Below are 19,773 nucleotides of genomic sequence, written 5' to 3'. Positions count from 1 at the left end.
TTCTTAGGTCTTTGAAAAGGACAGGAACTGAAGGATATGCCAAAAATAATGAATGTCAAGAATTTCCTGTAGCTAAAAGAATGCCTGGTTCCAGCTTAGCAGAAATCAACCAATTGATAAACCTTTCCATACCCAAAATCCATACTTTATAATTAGGTTTTACACAACTTACATATAATACAGGTTTGATAGTATAGCTACTGATACAAATTAATTGTACAGTAGGGTTTCTTGGTACTTCAGATTTTCCTCTTTCTAATAAAAGGAGAATATTAATAAAGAAAGCTGCATCTTCAATTTATACTTTCAGAGTTAAGGAATGATTGAAAACATAGAAGCCATGTAATCAAAATGAAGGCACTTCTAGTGCATAGATGATTAACACTGACAGAATTCTAGACAAACATATTTTACTTTTAGAAAACAACATCTTGTGTAATTATTATACATTTCCCTGTTTGCTATTTGGTAATACCAACAATTAGAGTCTGAATCTTAGGAAACAAATGCTTCATCCTGAGGTACTTTCAGGAATTTAATGAAAAAACATCTTCTCCCACTTCCCAGTCTGTGAATAATTTTCTTTATCTCTTTGCAGAGTCAGAACACAAGACAAAACTTGCTTACTTTGGTCAACGGAATAGTTCTGGTCTCTGAGATATGGCTTCATATTTACAGAGGCCCCCTCCCTTCATCTTAGGTGATCATCTGTTTTGTATTTGTGTCCTTATTTCTCTACAAGTCATGCCCAGTAAGATGCTACTATGAGGCACTAGCTGAATAGCACCTATAGTGTTAATAAAAAGTTATTCAATGTCTCCCACACTGGAATAAAAGTATATAGACAAAGCTCAAAAATATTAAGGGGGAGAAGAAACAATATTAATGTATATCTTTTCTAGAGTTGTTCATGTCTAACAGGACTGGAACAAGGAGCAAAATCAGCAGCATTGAAAATTAGTGAATTTAAAAGTGATAAAAATGAGTGCTAATTGTGGACTCCCTATCTCAGGAGATCATTAGGACAAACAGGTGAGCAGAATTTAGAACAGATCTGAAATATAGACAGATAATGAAAATATCTAGTTTACTGTAGAAATGTGGAAACTATATTTTGGTTGAAAAAAAAAAATCACACTGGAAAGATTCCAATAATAACATATGCAAGGGACAGTTGGGTATAAAGTATGTCAGTTGGATTATGTGCTGCATATGGTTTTTTATAATTTTTTGCCTCTGCTGTGGTGTAGTTTAAAACAGCTAAGGGACTACTCTAATCTGTGCCAATTGGCTATGGTCCCTTAAGTGTAGTCATGGTACTGTGAAAGACCATGTTACTTAATCATGCAACTATAAAAGAAAGTCAGCTAACTGAAAGTGGAGGGAGGCCCCAGTTCAAGTGTATTAAACCAGAGCTGGAGAGAATGAGTCTCTATCTTGGTGATTTAAGAGGCTCACCTGGGATATGGGACATCTAAATATTTTACATAAAGAGTAACTGTTTCAATATGATAGGTTGCATGGGCAACTGATGCCACCTTAGTTGGGGGCATGTGCCCCCCCCACCCCCCAGCAACCAGTAAGCAACCATTGGCTGTGGGTCCTCCCACAGCTGATTGCATTGACCAGGAAGCAGCTGCAGTGCTCCCAGAAGTGGCCATGGCACTTCACCCAGTGCTCCCACTCCTTGGCTGGCGCTCACAGGTGGGGCACCAGCACTCCCACCTCCCCCTGCTGCCCACCGCCTAAGCAGGGATGACAGCCCATCAGGGGGTGCACCAGCACCCAGGGGATGCATGTGCACCCCCATGCATCGACACTGATAGACTGAGATCTTCCTTCAACCCTCTGATATACCCATAGGAACTATGGCACCAAATAGGATTATGGGTTCAGATCACCTTGGGTAGAGGTGATCCAATTGCCTGGCTACTTTACTTTAATAACTGAGCTATTAGCTAAAAGGGAGTATCATCCAATTCCTGGCAGTTTTGTGAATTAAGACATTTCTTCTTATTACTTTAGTTGAAAAAACAAAATATTTTGGAAGTGACAAAACAGGTTTTCTTCTGATCCAAAAAAAGATTTGGCTTCTCATTTCAAGAAGGAAAAATTTTTAAACTTATTTTGGGTTGATCTGGAAAATGAACAAAAGCAAATAATTTTAAAAAATAATTTACAAAAATGAACAAGTCATCCACACAGAAAGCTATTAACATATCTTTACTATTGATTTATATAAAAAAATAACATCCCATTTCCTTTACTTAAAGCAGAACTTTCAATACAATATATTTTTTAATGGAATTAGTGGGAAACTATGTATAATCCTAGGTACACTGATACTCTCAATGGTGTTTCCTAAATCCTAGCGAGCATTTTGAATTTCTTCTCCTTTCTTTTACCATGTTTGATAAAAATATTTATTTCTAATTAAAGTTGTTAAAGTTCAGAATAAGGTATTTGTTCATCTACAAACATCCCCCACCAAGTTTAGATCTTTTTATATAATTGTGTCACAATATTTCAAGCTTAATTTAAAAAAAATTAAAAAATAAAATAAAAGTTGAAATGTACAGATATGACTTTGGGGTTTACTAACTGAATACACATTCTTTTCTGTTTAAAAAAAAATAAGTGGGGATAAATTCCCATATTTTCACCCCTTTTGACTAGCCAGATTTCTCCCATGTATTTTTATGATGCCATTTAAGTGAAGCTTACTTTCTTCCTCCTTCTCAGCCAGCTTTTCTAAGGTCATGCATCTCACAAATGCGCACTCCCACAGAAGACTTCCAGTTTCATAAAAGAATAGTAATATTCCTACTCACCTCACTTACTGGTCTTAATGGCTATTCCAGGTGAAAAGAGTAGAAGGCGGCAGAGGAAGTTTTGAACTTTGACAATAAGCCTGCAATTTTACCTGCAAGGAAGAGATGGAGAACTGTCAAAGAAAAGCTGAAGATTCCTTTGATAGCCCATTGTAGCAGTAGCAGTTTTACTTTATTTAATATAAGAACTGTGATCCAACCTCTGCACATTTTGTCTGATGGAAATACCTGTATGGAGATGCAGGATAAAATAAAATAAGACTAAGGAAAAAGATTCAGGAATTTCTGTGCATTATAAGCAAAGTGAATGGCTTGCTATTTGTTTACAGGATTCCTGAGAAAACTCCATGACTTTAGTTATGATCACTAAGCTCAGACACACTTTCAAAAAGGTTTAGCACTTACAGGGCCTGCAGAATTGTCTTCTGTATTTAACTACCAACCATTTATTTTTTTGGGGTGGGAGGTAGGTGGGTGGGGAGCAGTTGCAACAGAAGAAAATAATGTTTGAAAAGGTACTTCCCTGGAGATATAGACATCAATAATGAGGTTTTATGAAAAGACATGGTATTTTTTAGTTATGGGAACTACAGTGCAGAGAAATTTGTCATAACAGACATCACCATAGGTTTCCCCAGGCCCACAGATGCACTTTTCTATTCAAAAGTTTTTGGTTGCTCTTATTATTAGAAGCTGTCTACACCACGAAAAAATCATGTTGTCTTTTAATAAAACTTTTATTCTATAGTTTGATCAAAATGTAGCTCTAGTTAAACAATTAAATATTTTATAAAGTGAATGCATTGGATTATAAGAGCACAAAACAAAGGGAGAGAATAGGTTGGTTCTATGAACATGAAGTGTTACTAGTTAGAGGTGAAATGGTCTAGCAATTAGAGTTGCAGCCCATAGCTCTACAGGTACTTTCGTACTCAGTGGAATCTCTAGTCCCTTGTTAGGTGCCTATGCTCAACACACACAGGGAATACACAAAAGCCAACATGCTTAGTTTCCTAGGGAATACCAGGTGTGTGGCTTTAACTGATTACTTGAAAGTAACTAAAGGTGCCTATACATGTGTGCAAGGGTGCTCCAATGCTCTGGAATTACAGTGTATCAATTAATTGAGTCAGCTGGAACATCCCAATTACTGTGCTCCAGCAGACTCCAGAGTCATATGCATCACCATCCTCATACTGAGAAATACTCCAAGAGCTGCTGTAATTAAAGTGCCCTCCCACCTCTTGCAGCATATCTGTAAACACCCTAAGACTAACTATGGGCTTCTGGGAGGTACCTCCTTTCACTTAAGGTTCAGAACCAGGAACTGTCTCCTGGCATCAGATACCCCCAAGCTAGGCCTTATTCAAGAAGAACCCAGTCACAAGATGGAGTCCCCAGGGATAGCCATGATACCCCTAGGCTCCTTGACCATGCCAATCCTGCCCAACGGGCACCCTCTCTCTCCTGCCACATCTTGTCGGTAATTATGAATATGGAGGCTGCCCTTGAGATTGTTTGGACATGGTCCTGATGGACCCCACTGAACCCTGTGGGTTCTCAGATCCCTTTCTGGGTCCTACACAAAGTGGTTACCTCATAGGGCACCCTTCACTTTATGGGCTAGTTGTATGGCTCCAAAACCACCCTTTTACCATGCCCCAAGCCTTACAGATAGTATTCACACATTGTCCCTCCGAGGCCTTACATAGCTGGCCCCAGGGTCTGCTTGCCCCCTGGCACCAGGGTTTGCTCATCCCCTTTGTCACCATGGCCCCTGGCACTGGGGTCTGCATACTGTAGTGCCCCCCCCCCATAAGGGGGGGCAAATGCCTTCCCCCAATAGCCTTAGCCCAATCCACCAGTCATATACAGCAACTAAAACAAGAGCCCCTGGGCTATAACAACACAAGCAGTTCAGGGTGTGCTCAGTCCCTTTAAACAAGTCAAACTCCCCCCCAGCACTAATTGCCTTGCAGGTCAGGTTACCTGGTGAGCTCCTGGAGCCCCATTAACCCTAAAATGCCACATATCAGGCAGCTACAGCATCTCCAGGCAATTTCTCCCTAGAGGCTCTTCCCTTAGCTACTACCAGAGAACCAAGCCCAGCTGGTTTCAGCCCTGGGGTTTATATATGCCCAGGGCCCTGCCTTCTTCCAGTCAGCTGACCAGGTGCAGGTGCAGGCTAATTCCCTTGTTAGCCTGCTGCCATAGCAACCTGCACCTGTGGGGTTTCTGTCTGACTCTTAGGGCCCTCTCCCTAGGCAGTTTCTGCTCTTAAAGGAGCAGGCACCTTAGTGCCCTGCAACAAACCCTAAGGGAGATGATGGTGCTCTCTTCTTCCCAGCATCTTCGTAGATAGACCATCCATCCTTCATGTCAGAGACCTCTCCCTGATGGTTTTTTGATCTCTGCTCTCCTACATTCCAAACATTGACCTAGAAACCAATGTACAGGTTTTCTGGGGTGAGGCTTTCTCAGTCTCTCCAGTTCAAGCTGTTTCACTTCGCTGTGGAATTAATGTGTTGAAATGAATGTAGTCCAGCAGGGTTGTTATACCTACTCTGCATTTCTAACTTACTTCAAATAAATGTGATAATGTGAACACTATGCAATAATCAGGATTTAAAATTAAATTAAAAAATTAAAAAAACAGAAATTCATTAGCCTATTGAACATGAATTACCAGGGACTTAATATAGACAATGACTTCATGGCCCATTGTAATCTACCTGATATTGCTAACCTCTGCATTTCTCAGGTGATAACAACCCACTTGAACAATTTTGCTCTTCTATTATCAGCTCCTTACTACATCTCTTCTGCCTGTGGGCTATCTGATAATTTCTCTTGGATTCTGTTTTTATTTACATATAGTGTTTGCACAAGTTTTTGTTACATCTGCTAGTTATGTCTGTCATGTCATAGAATCATAGAATCATAGAAGTAGGGTCGGAAGGGACCTTGTAGATCTTCAAGTCCGACCCCCTGCCTGGGCAGGAGGAAAACTGGGCTCAAATGACCCAGCCAGGTAGGCATCGAGCCGCTTCTTAAAGACCCCCAGGGTAGGAGCCAGCACCACTTCCCTTGGAAGTTGGTTCCAGATCCTAGCTGCCCTAACTGTGAAGTAGTTCTTACGGATGTCTAATCTAAACCTACTCTCCAACAACTTGTGGCCGTTATTCCTTGTTATCCCGGGGGGCGCTAGGGGAAACAAGGTCTCCCCCAACATGTCTGTTCTGTGTCTGTTATATCTGCTAGTTCTGTTATGTCTACTTCTCTTTAGAGGACGGAGGAAGGATGCTGTGATACCCAAGAGCTTACCTCTGTCTATCCCTAACATGTAGTTGGTCCAATAAAACATATCATCCACAATAATTGTTGCCCCTCACATTTAAAATTAAGCCATTTTGGGAAGAATTCCTCATTCCACTGAAATTGATGGAGGCTTGATTTCAACTAGATGGGTATTTCACCCAGAGGCCAAATTAGGACAGTACAATCATGCAATTGAGCAGGGCTAAGAGAGCTTAGCCCCTCAAATGTGGGGCAGTTGTGGCAGCACAGAAGTCTGCAGGACAGTCCAGGTATAGGCAGAGGGCTGTAGGACATCTTAGGTGTGGGCTCCAGGCAGCTTCAGCACAGGGGGAGGAGCAGGGAAAGGAGCACTCAAACTCAGGCACACAGCCACAGCTTGCACACAGCCAGGGACAGCCCAGGGATGTGTGGCGTGCTGCCCAGCAATGCAGGCAAGTGTATGAAGGGGAAGGGGCATGGGGTGGGCCATATCAAGGCCCCTACAGTGAGGGAGGGAGCGGGGCAGAGGCCGGGATAGGGGCCTCAGAGTGGGTGGTGGGACAGTTGGTGGGCATGTGCCCCCCAGATTTGTGTTTGGGGTGAAGGTGGGTTGCAGCTGTGGGCTGGGCTCTGTGCCCTGCTCCTGTTGCCTCAGCAACCATGCGACACTATGTGCCTGCTGCTGCCTGGCTGCGCCACACCCCCTGCCTGCCTGGCAGTGGCAGGCACATGACATCATGTAACTCCCAAAGCAGCAGCAGCAGGCCTCAGAACCCAGCTTGCAGCAGCAGTCTGCCTCTACCCCATGCAGAAAGCTGTGGGCATGTGCCCCCTGTGCCTCCCCCAGGGTGCATGCAGTGGCAGGAGCCCCCCCTGCACCCCCAGATGAGCTGTCCAGGCTCTGACTGTCCCATGACCCACCCCTGGTCCCCATTTGCCCCAGCCCCTATCCCAGCCTCTGCCCCAGTCCCTCTTTCACTGTGGGGGCCTTGATGTGCCCTGCCATGCCCCTTCTCCTTTGCAGACTTGCCTGCCTTGCTGGACAGTGCACCACACACCCCTGAGCTGTTCCTGGCTGTGTGCAGGCTGTGACTGCATGTCTGAGTCTGTGTGTGCCCCTTTTCCCTCTCCCCCCACTGCTGCAGCTGCCCAGAGTCCACACCGAGAGGTGGCCCAGGGCACAAAGTCTAGCGTGCAGCAGCAGCTGCTTTGCCGCACACACAGACCAGGGGGCACGTGCCCCCCAGGCCTCTGCTGGGGTATATGCAGTGGTGGGAGCCCCCCCTCACACCTGGGCAAGCCACCTGGGCTCCAATCCTCCCCTGGCCTGGCCTGGCCGGGGCCCCACTCACCCCTGCCCCTGCCCCTCACCTTCCCTTACTGCGGGGGCCTCAATCTGCCCCACCCCACACCAGACTGATCTGCTGGGTAGGGTGGGGGTGGCAGGGTGGGGGCAGGGGGGGTGCCGTAGATCCTGGATTGCCCTATACTTGAATGTATATATCATTGGTCTCCAATCTTGTTAAGTTGAAGTAATCTTCAACTTAACAAGGTTGGAGACCACTGATGTATACGTTCGTTTTCCTGAAAAGAAAATCAGAGACCTTGAGCAATTGTTGTATCTGTCTGTTCTTATATTTTCTCCCCCTGGAGCGGTATAACTTGCTTTTGTCTATCAACATCCTTTTCCCTAAAAACAACAGTGAAACAATAAGCTTGCTGAATTTTTGCTTAGTAGTTCTTTATTAGTTCACCCAGCTCATCATACAACTATGACTTAGAATTACAAATTATTTTTTCCACTATTTCCTCAGAAAGCTATTTGTTTTAGTAGAGGAAACCAAATCCCTTTATTAAATTAAGAGAGACAACTACCATTTCTTATTCTGTGTTATAAAGATGACACAGAAATACAACTAACTCTATTTCCCTTTTATTCTTGGTAGAATTAAAACATACAAATTAAACAAATTAAACATACAAATGCTTATCTTGAATAAATGCTCCTTTGTGCTTAATTTCCACTCTTCCCACCTCCCACCTCCCTCACCTGCTCAGGTTAGTGTACTATAGATTTACAGAAGAAACTGGATAACAACTCTTTGCATTATGAGTGTTTTTGGAGCCAAGAGGCACAAGTATTTTTGAGAAGATGGAAAATGTTTATTGAAGTTACAGAAGACAAGAGACACTAAGATACTTTTTCCCATGACTTACACTGTTCAGCTTGAAATGGCTGAATACCAAATTTCCATAAACATTATTCATTTCATTATGCAGTTCTGAACTTGAATTGCAGAAGTTCATAGAAGGACAAAGAAATACATAGACTATCTGTTCATTTTGTCAAACACAACCCTAATGAAAAAGCAGATATACTATGACAGTGGGTAGTAAATAGGAAAGGGAAATATAAATAGGCCAGAGAAACATTCAAAACATATTTTCAAATATCAAAGATTAAGAACTGACATTTCACAAACTATTCAGCATTTGATACTTAAAACATGAAAATTAGGAAGTGGTTAAGAGCTACCTTATCTGTTCTAAGCTAGGTTGGTGAGGGAGGAAATGATATATGTCATCCGGGTTTCCTCTCTTAACACAATACTTTTAATAAAACCCACACTCTTGCCAGCAGAAGCAAAGATTTTTGGCAGACCTGCCACAATACAGCCTAAAACCCTTCCCGAGTGCTACTTTTATGCCATTCTTCTGTTTGATTTGCTCATCTGCATTCTATTTTCAGCCCTGTTCCTCCATGCCTGATCTGATGCTTTCTTTGCTTTCTCCTTTCTGCCCCATCTGCCACTGTGCTGCCTGATCCTCCCAATCTGCCACATACCATACAAAGGCTGCTTGTGCCATTTGTGGCACATGTGCTGCAGGTTGGCCACCCCTGCTCTATGCCAACAGTCTCTGAAAGGACCTGTGCCAAGTTATTTCTGTTCAGTATTTTACTGACACAAGGCCAAATCCTGCAACTGGAGTCTATATTTTACCTGTGTAAAGACTGCAAACTGTGGGTCATGAACTGCAGAGGAGCAAGTATGAGAATCTTGCTGTGGATTTGGACAGGGACATTAGCAAGAATTTTGGCTTAAGACATAGAAGGTGGCATGCTTATCATTCTAGGCTCCATGTTAGGTTATAATAATGCTAAAATTATACTTTTACCCAAGGATTACATGTTCCAAGTTCTTTCTAAATGCCTTGGAGTTGCTAAAATAGGAAAAGATTCCATTCTTCTACTTCAGGGGTAAGCAATTATTTTGGCTGGAGGGTCCCTTAATGAGTTTTGGTGAGCTGTCGAGGGCTGCAATCATAGCCCCGCCCCTTGACAGGTGTCCCGGCCCCTGGTCACCATCTTGGGACCAAATGTACCACCCCTAAAACCAGATCTTTGCCACCAGAAGTCCCTCCCCTTATCCCCAGAAGTGCTCCTTTTGGCAAGGGGGTTTGTCATCTTGGGACCAGAAAAAAAAAATACTAAAAATCAAACATCTACAATAACATATTTTAATTTTATTTCAAAAATTATTTTTATCCTGATTTGTCTGTGTTTGCATAGTGTACATAGAGGTGATTGCACAATAGCTCAAAATGAAGTCTTACTTTTGTATTTTGTTGGGGGATATGGGTGGATTGTGGAGGGTCTGTGGGAGTGTGTATGTAGGGTGTGGGGTAGGGTGTTGTGATATGTGTGGATGTTGGCTGGTGGGTAGGTATGGAGGGTGTGGGGGTAGGTGGGTAGGCATGGGGTTATGGGGTGCGTGTAAGCGGGTTGAAGGAGCATATGGATGTGGGGGGTGTAGGTGGGTATGGGGTTCAGAGGGGACTGTGGGTGTGTGGGGGGTTGTGGGGTATGTGGTGTGCATAGGGTGTGTGTGGGTGCATGTGTATGGTTGGGAGTGTATATGGGACCCCCCCTACAAATATGTCCCTCTCATGCATGCCCCCCTGCACTGCATACAGCTCCTGCCAGCAACAGCAGCAGCAGGTGGTGAGCCCTCGGGGAGCTCATGGCCCACAGCAGGTGGAGCCCCCCACCTGGAAGCTGGAAGTGCAGATCATGGGGCTCAGCTGCGGTGGCAGGGAAAGGGAGTGGAGCTGACCTGGCTCCATAGCAATAACAACTAGATCTAGTTGTACCTTTCTGCTAGCTTAATATTTTACAAACATTAAAATAAAGTCATTAGATAGACCTCCAAACTCATAATGTTAGACTCTGTGTATGCTCTCTGCTCATTTTTGAGCCTCTAGGATTATATTTGTAGCTACTAGAGATAGGAAGTAACTTCCTTGTGAGGCAGATGACCATATATTGTGAGTTTTCTGTGCCTTCTTTTGAAACAGATAGTATTGCTCATGGTTGTAGTTATAATATTATAATTGACAGACCATACATCTGATCCAGTATAGCGATTCCTATATTCCTAAAATGCAACTCCAAATTTTCATGTGAGCATTTCAAAGTCTCAGTAATAAACATACAAAAACACTAGGAGCTAGGGCAAAATCTAGATGGATAAACTAAGCAACTAGACAGGAATTTAAAGGAATCTGGGAAGCTAAGTTTCGAAACGTGATCATGACCAGGGATTGTAACTTATTTTCCTGTCTGGCAGCTAAATGCCCAAACCATCAATTTTGCAACCTTTCATGTTGCTTTCCTGCCTTTTTAACTCTTGTATTCCTCGTGCATAGCAATCCAGGTTCAACAGATGGAAGATGGAGTGTCCATCTTCCCATTGAGACTATAGACTGGTGGCTAGCACTCTCTTCTAAGAGTGATAGAAATTAGATTGAATCTCCTAAGACTGAGGAGAGCCTAGAAATCATGTATGTCACTTCCTGGATGAATGAGAAAAGTAGGGAAAGGAACATAGCATAGATTACAGCAGGGGTTAGCAACTGGAGGTATGCGGAAAGGTGTTAGGGGGGATGAGCGGGCAGGTGAGGACGGAGTGGCACCACCTCCAACTTGCACTTCCGCTCCCAGGAGCAGGGCTGAGGCATGGGGGGGCAAAGCAGCAGCTCTCCTCTGCAGGCCCCATGTGCACTGCCCAGCCAGCTGGATGTTTCATAGTTTCATAGTTGGTAGGCTCAGAAGGGGCCTGAGCAGATCATCAAATCCAACCCCTTGCCATGGGCAGGAAAGAATGCTGGGGCCAAATGACCCCTGCTAGGTGATTATCTAGCCTCCTTTGAAGACCCCCAGGGTAGGAGCAAGCACCACTTCCCTTGGAAGTTAGTTCCAGATCCTAGCCACCCTGACTGTGAAGCAGTGCTTCCTGATGTCTAGCCTGAACCTACTCTCAGTCAACTTGTGGCTGTTATTCCTAGTTACTCCCGGTAGTCCTCAGGGGAACAGGGACTCTCCTGTTCCCTGATGTTCCCCCCCGGTAAGTTTATAGATGGCCACCAGATCCCCTCTCAGCCTTCTCTTGTGGAGGCTGAACAGGTTCAGGTCCCATAGCCTGTCCTCATAGGGCCTGCCCTGCTGCCCCGTCCATGCGCGTGGCCCTCTTTTGGACGCTCTCAATGCTGTCCACATCCCTCCTGAAGTGTGGTGCCCAGAACTGGATGCAGTACTCCAAGTGCAGCCTGACCAATGTCTCATAGAGGGGGAGGATCACCTCCTTGGACCTGCACATGATGCATCTGTGGATGAATGACAAGGTGTGGTTGGCCTTACTGACCACGTCCTCACATTGCTGGCCCATGTTCATCTTGGAATCAATAATGACTCCAGGATCCTTTTCTACCTCTGTGCTAATGAGAAGGGAGTTCCCAAGCTTGTAGGTCTGCTGCTGGTTCTTTTTCCCAAGGTGCAGTACCTTGCACTTGTAAGTATTGAATCCCATCCTATTCTCATCCACCCACCTCTGTAACCTGTCCAGATCTAGTTGTCACCTGTCCCTCCCTTCTAGCGTGCCTACCTCTCCCCACATCTTAGTGTCATCCGTGAATTTGAACAGGGTGATTTTCACCCCCTCGTCCAAGTCACTGATGAAGGTGTTAGACAGTGTGGGCCCAAGGACCAAGCCCTGGGGGACCCCACTGCCCACGTTCCTCCAAAATGACCCATCCACCACCACTCTCTGGGTGTGGCCCTCCAGCCAATTTGTGACCCATCTAACCGTGTAGGCATTAATGCCACAGTCGCCTAATTTTTTAATGAGAATGGGATGAGAGACAGTGTCGAAGGCCTTCCTAAAGTTCAGAAAGACTATGTCCACCACGACACCTGCCTCTAAGGATTTTGTGACCTGGTTGTAGAAGGAAACCAGGTTGGTCTGACAGGACCTGCCCCTAATGAATCCATGTTGGTTGCCCAAAGCATAATCTCCCCTGCTGGTCCTTCACAGATGTGCTCCTGGATAATTTTCTCAAAGATCTTCCCCAGGAGTGAGGTAAGACTAATGGGCCTATAGTTTCCTGGGTCCTCCTTCCTCCCCTTTTTGAAAATGGGGGCCATGTTGGCCCTTTTCCAGTCCTCTGGCACCTGGCCAGAGCACCACGAGTGCTCATAAAGCCATGCCAGGGGTCCCGCAATGACCTCTGCCAATTCCCTCAGCACCCTGGGGTGGAGATCATCTGGACCTGCTGATTTGAACATGTCCAGCCCCTCCAGAAGTTCCCTAACTAGGTCCTCTCTGACCCTAGGCCTGGCTGTGCCTCTCCTGAGTCCGGTGGGGGGGATGTCCCAGTCCCTACTCAGAAAAATGGAAGCAAAGAATTTGTTAAAGAGGTCAGCTTTATTGTCTGGTGCAACCACCAGATTGCCAAGCATGTCCAGCAGGGGCCCCACATTACCCAGTGCTTTATTTTTACTCCCTATGTATTTAAAAAAGAATTTCTTGTTATCTTTGATCCTGGTCGCTAGTCCTAGTTCTGTTTCCACCTTAGCCTTCCTAATAGCCTCCCTACAGTCTCAAACAATGGAGGTATAATCCTCCTTGGTGATGGCCCCTCCCTTCCATCAGGTGTACGCCTCCTTTTTAGCTTTCTGACTTCCTGAATGCCTCTGGTGTGTCATGGGGGCTTTTGAGCACTTTTGCTCCTTTTGAATCGCATTGGGACTGTCACCCTTTGGGTTCGGAGGATTGTCTCCTTAAGGTACGACCACTCATCTTGGACTCCCAACTCCCTTACCCTCCAGGACCTCAGTGCCTCCCTGACTAATCTCTTTAACTCATTGAAATTGGCCCTCCTAAAGTCAAGGGCTGCTGCCTTGCTGCAAGCCTTTGACAGGATGGTGAATTCCAGTAGGCAATGATCGCTATTGCCCAGGTGGTCGAGAACCTGCAGTCCCCTCACCAGGTCATCACCTATGGCCAGGACAAGGTCCAGGAAGGCATTTCCCCTGGTGGGACTGTGCACCTCCTGGGTTAGGTGGAGGTCCTATATCTCAGCTAGGAACCTACGTGAGCAGTCAGACCTGGCTAACTGCTCCTCCCAGCAGATGTCTGGGTAATTTAAGTCATCCATGATGACCACGTCCCTTGACTTAACTGCCTCTGCAAGCTGACCTGAAAATTCCCAGTCCAGCTCTTCCCCCTGGTTGGGTGGTCGATAGTAGATACCCACCATTAAGTTCCTTTCCCCCCCCAACTCCCTTGTATTCAAAATCAGAGCACTTCAGTCTGCCCCTCCTCTGACCCCGTGCTGTTTGTTGAGGATGTGTATTGCTCTTTGACGTAGAGCACCACACCCCCACTTTTCCTTCCTGTTCTATCCCTCCTGAACAGTCTGTAGCCCTTGGTGTTTACTGCTCAATCATGCGTTGAATCCCACCAGGTTTCAGTGCACCCCACTGTAGCAGAAAGCCCCCTTTTCCTCTTGCCTGCAGTTGCTCTCCCCTCCTTGGATATGTTTTTCCTCTTCTATCTTTTCTTCCAATAAGGAATTGTGTTTTAAAATGTGTATGTGTGCATTTTGTATCTCCCCATGTATTTTGGTATTTTTATCTATTTGTGTGCCATGGCATTACTTTTGTAGCTTATATTTTATACTCCTCACCTTTCAACTTTCAACTATAAATGTGTTTAGTAACAATCTTAACAAGGGCAGGAGTCAAACTGCCGCTTCCCTGTATCAGGTGGGCCCCTGAAAGAGCAAATGAATCAGTGATTGAATGCGTAACACAGTAGCAGACAGCAATTAACACCTAGGGAAACCACAGATCAACCAATGGAAGAAATCAATAGAAGACAATGTAGCAACCGGGAAATCTCTAAACATCACTGTTCAAGGGCTAGAAGCACTGGTCTGAGTTAATCAATGCCGGGGACCAACTTTTGGGCTGAATATCTCCAGATCGACTGCTCCCAGAGCCCTATTCAAAATTCATCAACAAACTCCCAAACCTGCACGTACATGTGGATGACCCCTGGGGCTGACAGATGCCATCCAGTAGCCACCGAGGGGGAAGTCTCACAAGGGTCAATGACCCCTGGATTTGGCAAACCTGAAAACTGGGGAGTCACCAAAGTCTGCCAAGGACAGATAAAAAGCAGTGAAAAATGACCCTCAGGGGCACCCTCTTGATCTCCAACTTGACCAGCACCCGACCTGTCCAGCCAGAAGGACCAGCCGGCAACCCCCTTCTGGAAGATAACAACCAAGCTGAAAGAAGCCTCGACGGCAGAGTCCAGTGTCTGTGGGATAGGTATACCTGACTCTTGTAGCTCACTACTGTGTGTGCGCATGTATGTGTGTGTGGGTGGGGGGGGGGGGGACCAGCCCCAAGGTTTATGATTTAACTTCATTACAGTGCTTAGGCCTAATAAACCAGAATTTTCCAGGATCCCAAGTTGGACATTTGTAGCCAACACCACTATGTCCGGGTTTGTATTAGCTAGCAGGAGGGCAAGTTCCTCCTGCTTGCCCATACTATGAGTATTAGTGTAGAGGCACTTAAGGCCTCCTATGGGTGCATGCACCTCCCCCCTGATCCCAGGACTATCTGGACCCCTGTCACTTACCTGGGTACTCTTGTGCTCATCATCTGTCTTGGCTGGTAAGTGTCCTCATGTCCCCCTGTGGCCCCATCCCCCGGTGAAGCTAGTTTAAAGCACTCCGTACGAGATCAGCCAACCTGGAAGAGAAGACACGCTTGCCTTTAGGGGAGAGGTGAAGCCCATCTCACTCAAGCATGCCCCCTGCGCAAAAATGCAGGTCCTTGTCAAGGAACCTGAGGCCTACCTGGTAGCACCAACTCCAAAGCTGCCGGTTGACCACTCTGATGCAGGCCTCATGGCACTGTCCATGTGAGGGAGTGTATGTGGGAAATTTCTCATGTGGTGGCCTCTGCCACCATCCACCACCCCATGCTGTCACCCTTCCCCCCCACCGCTCCACATCTGGCCACCACCACCAGAAGGGGTACACTCCTTAAAAAACCTTGAAAACCCCTGGATTAGGGTATGCTGAATAGCCAATGAAGAGAAGCAAAAGAGTCTTATGGGTGGAGAGCAAAAGCTTAATCCACTAGCAGCCAAAGGATAAGGTTCGAGGCAGGGACAGGAACCAGCTAAAAAGGCCATTGATAGAAAATATCAAGTTTGTGAGAAACAATAGCAGAGAAGTCCATGCCCACTAGCACACACTCCCCTTTAGAGCCTCAAACCCCAAATTCCTGAGTCTTGTCATTCTTGTGCCAGCAGTAATAAACTGTGAACTGCTGTGGCAAAGTGTATGCCTCATTTCACCCTACTGCTGGTCTACTTAAAGAATGACAGCCTTCCAGTTCTATCAGTTACTCTGTTAGCACAAATGAAAAAGCCTTGTGCTGTGGATTTAAAATTTCCAGCTCTGGGGATGGCTAATGTAGGTGACTATATCATGTCACACAATAGATTGCATAGTTTAAAGTTTGTTTTTATAAAAAATATATGAAATTACATGCATTAAAATATGTTAAGAATTGTCTGAGAGGGAGCACTTGAGGCCAAAAGCTTTTCCAAAATCTCTCCCAGTCATATAATTACCCCATAAAATGTATCCAGAAAAATCCCTTGCTCCTCACCTATTTTTCTTACAGTGCCATACAATCTAGCTTTCCCAACTTTCACTTCTCAAGCAACTTAAACTTTTCAGCTAGCTACTTCAAAAGTATTTCAAACTGCGGCAGATACCTAGCATGGAAATCTTCACCCTAAAGTTTAGCAAAGGTAAAAACAATTTTAAAATAGAAAATGAGGGCACTACTAGCTCCATCTGTTTTATAAGAAGTGCATATACAACTTTTATGTTTTTATTGTCCATCTTAAAAGTTGTTGGTTGTAAACCCAAAAAAACCTGTCTAGCAGGAGGTCACTGGAAGGAAGAAGTGTTCTCATCTGGAGTGAAACTGATATATTTGGCTTTTGCTTTGCTTTTCCTTCTAGACTTCATGACCAGGATATGCTCAGGCATGGATGTAAAATAATATTTCTCTGGCTATTCTTAGTTAGAAGCCAATTCCATTACCTGATAAATATTAATGTAGCCCTTCAACTGCCCTGCCAACTTGTATGTGTGTGAGGCAGGGAGAAAATACAATCCTTTTACTGTTATGTCAAGCAGATCTAGGGCATAACAGAAAATCTAGCCAAAGTAGTCTGATTCTCCTGCTACTCCAGCATCACAGGGTGCATCTACACAAGACATTTACTGTGCAGTAGACTAATCCCACACCAAGGGGAAGAACTAGATTTGGGGCTCCTGAGGCAGCTCTCAGAGACCATAAAAACTAAGGAGGTGGTAGTCATGGGGGACTTAAACTACCCAGACATCTGCTGGGAGACACAGATAGCAAAGTCCCACTGCTCACGCACGTTCCTATCCTGCGTACAGGACCTCCACCTGAAGCAGGAGGTACACGGTCCCACTAGGGGAAATGCCTTACTGGACCTGGTATTGGCAACGGGGGATGATATGGTAGGGGACCTACAGATTGGTAGTCACCTGGGGGACAGTGATCACCAAATAATAGAATTGATCATAAGACGTTGAGTGGGTAAGGTAACTATTAGGGTGAAAGTGCTAGACTTTAGGAAAGCTGATTTCAATGAACTCAGGCGATTAGTCAAGGACGCACTGCAGAGTAGGAGTTTTGAAGAGATGGGAGCCCAGGAAGGGTGACTGTACCTTAAGGAAATGATCCTTTGGGCACAGAGGGAGACGATCCTGATGCGAGGAAAAAGAGGGAAAGGGGCCAGGTTGCTTCCTTGGCTGACCAGAGAAATCCAGGGCAGCCTGTGGACTAAAAGGGGAGCATATAAAAAGTGGAAATGGGGAGAGATTACCAAAAAGGAGTATACCGCCTCTGCTCGCACCTGTAGAGAGGCAGTTAGACAGGCCAAAGTTACCATGGAGCTGAGGATGGCATCCCAAGTAAAGGATAACAAAAATTTGTTTTTTAGATATATGGGGAGTAAAAGGAAGGCCCAGGGTGGAATAGGACCCCTACTAAATGGGAGAAGCAATTGGTGACGGACAGGGGGGACAAGGCTGAACTCCTCAACGAGTTCTTTGCCTCAGTGTTCCTAAGTGAGGGGCAGGACAAGGCTTTCACTGGGATTGTAGAGAGGCAGCAGCAAGGCACCAGACTTCCATGCATAGACCCTGAGATGGTGCAGAGTCACTTGGAGGAACTGGATGTTTTAAGTCGGCAGGCTCAGATGAGCTCCATCCGAGGGTACTGAAGGCACTGGCTGACGTCATTGCACAGCCACTGGCGGGAATATTTGAACACTCATGGCGCACGGGCCAGGTCCAGGAGCACTAGAAAAGGGCCAATGTGGTCCCCATTTTCAAGAAAGGGAGGAAGGAGGACCCAGGCAACTATAGGCCAGTCAGTCTCACCTCCATCCTAGTCAAAGTCTTCGAAAAAATTATCAAGGCTCACATTTGCGAGAGCCCGGCAGAACAAATTATCCTGAGGGGAAACCAGCACGGGTTCATAGCAGGTAGATCATGCCTGACTAATCTAGTCTCTTTTTATGACCAGGTTACAAAACACCTGGATGCAGGGGTAGGGGTTGATGTCATATACTTAGACTTCAGGAAGGCCTTCGATACGGTATCCCACACCACACTGGTAAACAAATTAAGAGGCTGTGACTTGGATGACTACACAGTCCGGTGGGTGGCGAATTGGCTAGAGGGTTGCACCCAGAGAGTCGTAGTGGATGGGTCGGTATCGACCTGGAAGGGTGTGGGCAGTAGGGTCCCACAGGGCTCGGTCCTTGGACCAATACTCTTCAATATCTTCATCAGCGACTTGGACGAGGGAGTGAAGTGTACTCTGTCCAAGTTTGCGGATGACACAAAACTGTGGGGAGAAGTGGACACACCGGAGGGCAGGGAACAACTACAAGCAGACCTGGACAGGTTGGACATATGGGCGGAAAACAATAGAATGCAATTCAACAAGGAGAAATGCAAAGTGCTGCACCTAGGGAGGAAAAATGTCCAGCATACCTACTGCCTAGGAAATGACCTGCTTGGTGGAACGGAAGCGGAATGGGATCTTGGAGTCCTAGTGGACTCCAAGATGAACATGAGTTGGCAGTGTGACGAAGCCATCAGAAAAGCTAATGGCACTTTATCGTGCATCAGCAGATGCATGACGAACAGATCCAAGGAGGTGATACTTCCCCTCTATCGGGCGCTGGTCAGACTGCAGTTGGAGTACTGTGTGCAGTTTTGGGCGCCACACTTCAAGAGGGATGTGGATAACCTGGAGAGGGTTCAGAGAAGGGCCACTCGTATGGTTAAGGGCTTTCAGGCCAAGCCCTATGAGGAGAGACTGGGGCACCTGGACCTCTTCAGCCTCTGCAAAAGAAGGTTGAGAGGCAACCTTGTGGCTTCCTATAAGTTCATCACGGGGACACAGAAGGGAATTGGTGAGGTTTTATTCACCAAGGCGCCCCCGTGGGTTACAAGAAATAATGGCCACAAGCTAGCAGAGAGCAGATTTAGATTGGACATTAGGAAGAATTTCTTCACGGTTCGAGTGGCCAGGGTCTGGAACGGGCTCCCAAGGGAGGTGGTGCTCTCCCCTACCCTGGTGGTCTTCAAGAGGAGGCTAGATAAGCATCTAGCTGGGGTCATCTAGACCCAGCACTCTTTCCTGCCTATGCAGGGGGTCAGACTCGATGATCTAGTGAGGTCCCTTCTGACCCTAGCATCTATGAATCTAAAAAAAAAAAAATTAGCTGCACAGTAAACACTGTGCATCCACATGTGTGCCCCTATTAGGCTGGAGTAAACTAATTTTCTTTGCAGCAGGGAGTATTTTAGTCCACAGCAGCTCATGTGTAGATGCTGCCCCAGCTGGCTGGGGCACAAATGTGATTCATTGTGGGGGCTGCCTGCTGGCTAGCCCCTGAACTGAAGCACCTTCACGCTCCAGCCAGCCTCTCCACAGCACATTGAGCTAAGCGGAGCAGCCCTGGGCTGGCAGGCTTACCTCCCAGGACCCCCTGCCAGCCAGAGCTGCTCTGATTCATTCAACATAATGTGTTCTGAGGTGCATGTGCAAATGGTGTGCCTGGGACCGATAAACTCTGGCGTGATATGTGTCGGAGTTTATTGCTTTGCATTAATATGCACATGTAGGTGCGCCCATTGTAGCGATAACTACTCTGTTCAC

General features: G+C 45.9%; 1 long non-coding RNA gene across 1 annotated transcript; it reads left to right on the top strand.

Moving 5' to 3' along the window:
• The first annotated feature begins 602 nt into the window (after positions 1–602).
• LOC132248326 (uncharacterized) lies at positions 603–3,091 on the top strand. Its single transcript, XR_009459500.1, has 3 exons — positions 603–700; positions 903–1,032; positions 2,862–3,091. It is a non-coding gene; the product is annotated as an uncharacterized LOC132248326 (long non-coding RNA).
• The last annotated feature ends 16,682 nt before the right edge of the window (positions 3,092–19,773 follow it).

This window comes from Alligator mississippiensis, chromosome 2 (genome assembly GCF_030867095.1).
Source record: "Alligator mississippiensis isolate rAllMis1 chromosome 2, rAllMis1, whole genome shotgun sequence".
Classification (NCBI taxonomy): Eukaryota; Metazoa; Chordata; order Crocodylia; family Alligatoridae; genus Alligator; species Alligator mississippiensis.
This window is presented reverse-complemented; position numbering and strand designations above follow the sequence as displayed.